This window comes from Myotis yumanensis, unplaced genomic scaffold (assembly GCF_028538775.1).
Source record: "Myotis yumanensis isolate MYYU_CA2020_CCGP unplaced genomic scaffold, mMyoYum1.0.hap1 SCAF_19, whole genome shotgun sequence".
Taxonomy (NCBI): Eukaryota; Metazoa; Chordata; class Mammalia; order Chiroptera; family Vespertilionidae; genus Myotis; species Myotis yumanensis.
Window position 1 is genome coordinate 27,726,696 of NW_027223770.1, and position 4,076 is coordinate 27,730,771.

Here is a 4,076-nt window from a genome sequence, read left to right on the forward strand (position 1 = left end):
GATGAGGATGGTGATGGTGGTGGTGGTGGTGATGGTGGTGGTGATGGTAGTGATGATGGTGGTGACGGTGATGGTGGTGATGGTGATGGTGGTGATGATGGTGGTGGTGATGGTGGCGATGGTGGTGATGATGGTGATGGTGATGGTGGTGATGGTGATGGTGATGGTGATGATGGTGGTGATGGTGGTGATGGTGATGGTGGTGATGGTGATGGTGGTGATGGTGATGGTGATGGTGGTGATGATGGTGGTGATGGTGATGGTAACAATGATGGTGATGATTGTAGTGATGATAGTGGTGATAGAGATGATGATGGTGACAATGGTGATGAGGATGGAGGTGGAAATGATGATGAAGATGATGGTGATGATAGAGATGATGACGGTGACAATGATGATGGTGGTGATGGAGATGATGGTGATGGTGGTGATTGTAGCGATGTGATGATGATCCTATTCTTTCCCTATTCATCACCCACGACCTCAAAGGTATGGATCGCTGGCTGTTTTGGCAGAAACGGGGCTGAGATGCCCTGAGTGCCGATTTTCTTGTTCTGCTTGGGAGTCCGGGCTGTACCGGGGTGGGAGGCAGAGTCACCTGTGACCGCAGAGCAATGGGAACCTTGCCGGGCGTCCAGGGAGGGCGCCAGGAACTGGCTGTGAGCATCGTGCTGACCCCTGGGCCTTGTAGAGCCGCAGGCGGTGGGCCCAGGCGTGTGGACGCCAGCAGGTGCAACATGGGCGGCGTGTCTCTCCCTGACATGCTATTTTCTGCTCCGTGTGGGAGAGACGGGGCTCGGCTCAGCAAACCTAGCCACCGGCCATGACCACGGCGAGGCGACGTCCGTCCGAGCAGGAAGTGAACGGAGCCACAATGGGATGGGCACAGGGTTTGTTCATGCTCACGGTGTCTGTTAACAACCTTGGGGAGAGGCCGACGAGAGGCCGGGAGGCACCGGAGAGATTTATCCCCTCAGGCGTGAGGCCAGGCCTCCTAATGGGCGGATGTCCCTTCCGCAGGCGTTGCTCCGTCTCCTCCCCGGGTGCTGGAGACCCAGCCCTAAACCGGCCGTTCATGCCTCTGCGCTCAGGGAGCTGAGTGAGGCTGTTAGCAGGGAAAGCGGAGAGTCGATGAGTAAACAGGCGAAACCACAAAGGCCGTTTCAGGCAGCGGCGAGGGTGGCTTTGGGGAAACGGAGTGGGATGAAGTGATTAGTGGCGGGATCAGGCGCCAGCCCATAAACCAGGAACCACTGGAGCTGTTGCCACAGAGGGAACTCCATAGAGGGAAGCCGTTCCTGGGGGGGTGGGGTGAGGGGGACTGGGATGCCGACGTGGGCGCCAGGAGGCACCGTGGGGATGGGAGAGTGTTCTGGGACGTGATAAGACGGGCCAGCTGGTCCACCTGCCGGTGGGGGGCGCAGTGTGGGAGCGTGATGGGGGGTGAGAGGGAGGGGCGTCAGCGTTTCGGACCGCGGATATATTCTTTTTTGTTTTTTTAAATATATTTTTTATTGATTTAAGAGAGGAAGGGAGAGGGAGCGAAAGAGAGAAACATCAATGATGAGAGAGAGAGTACTGGGGATCGAGCCCCCAAACCGGGAATCGAACTGTGACCTCCAGGTTCTTAGGTCAAGGCTCAGCCACACCGGCCAGGCAGGACCATGGGTGTAGTCTCAGGACACAGTCTCACGGCTTCATAAACTGCTCCTAGATCTGGATATCCTATTTAAAAAATTTTTTAAAATATATTTTATTGATTTTTCACAGAGAGGAAGGGAGAGGGATAGAGAGTTAGAAACATCGATGAGAGAGAAACATCGACCTGCTGCCTCCTGCACATCCCCTACCGGGGATGTGCCCGCAACCCAGGTACATGCCCTTGACCGGAATCGAACCTGGGACCGTTCAGTCCGCAGGCCGACGCTCTATCCACTGAGCCACACCAGTTTTGGCTAAAAAATTTTTTTTAAATATATTTTTATTAATTTCAGAGAGGAAGGGAGAGAGAGATAGAAACATCAATGATGAGAGAGGATCATGGACCGGCTGCCTCCTGCACACCCCACACTGGGGATCGAGCCCGAAACCCAGGCCTGTGCCCTTGACCAGAATCGAACCCGGGACCTTTCAGTCTACAGGCCGACGCTCTATCCACTGAGCCAAACCGGCTAGGACTAAAAAATTTTTTAAAATTGATTTCAGAGAGTGGAAGGGAGAGGAAGAGAGAGAGAGAAACATCAATGAGAGAGAAACATCATGGACCGGCTGCCTCCTGCACGCCCCTGTGGGGACTGAGCCTGCAGCCCGGGCCTGTGCCCCGACCGGGAGTCGCACGGGGACCTCCTGGTTCCTAGTCCACGCTCAGCCCTGAGCCCCGCGGCAGGAACGGGCGTCACGTGTGGTTGCAATCGGGCCCGAGGACCAAACGAGGCCCAGGCAGCTGAGATGCATGGCGTCCAGACAACATTTGTCCTGCATGTGGCTTGAGTTTGGTGTTCTCTCGGCTGAAGGGGTTGGGGGGAGGGATCTGCCGCAGTGAGGAAGGGAGAAGGCAGGGCTCTAACTTCCTTGTCACCAGTTCCCGGGGGGTCTAACCCATCCATGCCCGTGACAGAGAGAATAAAAGAGACAAGAGACCAGTCCGCACCGAACGCGGAGCCCACATGCATCGCGCGTGTTCTCATTTCTGTCCCCGCAGCGGAACCTGAGCTGGGATCGCAGGCCTGCCCAGGCTGCCCGGGGTGGGCTGAGCAGGACAGTCGGGGCTTCTCACCCCCGCCGGCCGCAGGGCATCGCCACGCTGCTCTCGGCGGCTGTTTCCCTCGTCGCCGATTAGGTCCCGGGCAGCTCACCTGGAAGCGACTTCCGGGAAGGAGAAGGGGAGACAAGCCCCAGAGCACGAGTGGATGTGCTCCGGGAGGCGCTGTGCCGGTGGCGGCCGCAGCTGGGACTCTTCTTGGGGCGATGCGACCCCTCAAAGCCATCTGCCTCCTCTGCCTCGAAGGAGGTCCCGCCCCGTCCACGGGGTCCTCGCGGCAGGAACCGTGTGTCTGTGAGGGAAGGGAACACGCCGCTTGTGTGTTTAGGCGTCGATCATCTGTGCGAGGGGCATACGTGTTTATGTCTTTCACTGTTTGTCACTCCTCCCCTGAGGGCGTTTTCCCACTGAATTGTAGGGAGAATAGAAGGGAGGGAGGAGGGAGGCAGAGAGAGACATCGATGCGAGAGACACGTCGAGTGGTTGCCTCCTGCACGCTCCCCGGCTGGGGCTGGGGATCGAACCTGCATCCCAGGTACTTGCCCTTGACAGGGACCAGGGCAGGCGAGTGGAGGGAAGATTTAAGTTAAAAATATATTTCTATTGATTTCAGAGAGGAAGGGAGAGCGAGAGAGAGAGAAACATCCATGATGAGAGAGAATCACCGATCGGCCGCCTCCTGCACGCCCCTGACTGGGGATGGAGCCCGCAACCCGGGCCTGTGCCCTTGACCGGGAATCGAACCCGGGACCCTTCAATCCGCAGGCTGATGCTCTATCCACTGAGCCACACCGGCCAGGGCAGCCACAGGACCGCTGGATCCGTGGCAGACGGGGCTCCTCCAGTCCCCCTGGATGCCAGGACTTGTCTGTGCCGAGTAGGGGGGGTAGGTCGGGGGGAGGTGGCGTGACGTTTATTTCCTTCCCCGTCGGGACCGGCTTTCACGCTCCCTCTCTGTCCTTGTCCGCAGGGACGGAGGGCCGCGGGGTGGCCGACAGCCTGCAGCGCTTCTCCTCGCTGCCCGCCTACCTCCCCGCCCGCGTCCAGCTGGCGGGCGCCGACCAGGCCTTCTTCCTCAAGGAGGCCCACCAGGACGTGACCAGCAACGCCAGCCTGCAGGCGCGCGCGGAGCCCTTCTTCGTGTACCGCGCCCGCTCGGCCCCGGCCGTCAACGCCAGCTACGGCCCGTTCTCCGCCGAGCAGCCGGTGCCGCGGGCGCTGCTGCTGAGCCCCCCGGCCTTCCCCGGCCCCCCCGACGGCTTCCCCTTGAACTGGAGGCTCCGAGCCCACGTCCTGGGCAGCGCCATCTACTCCA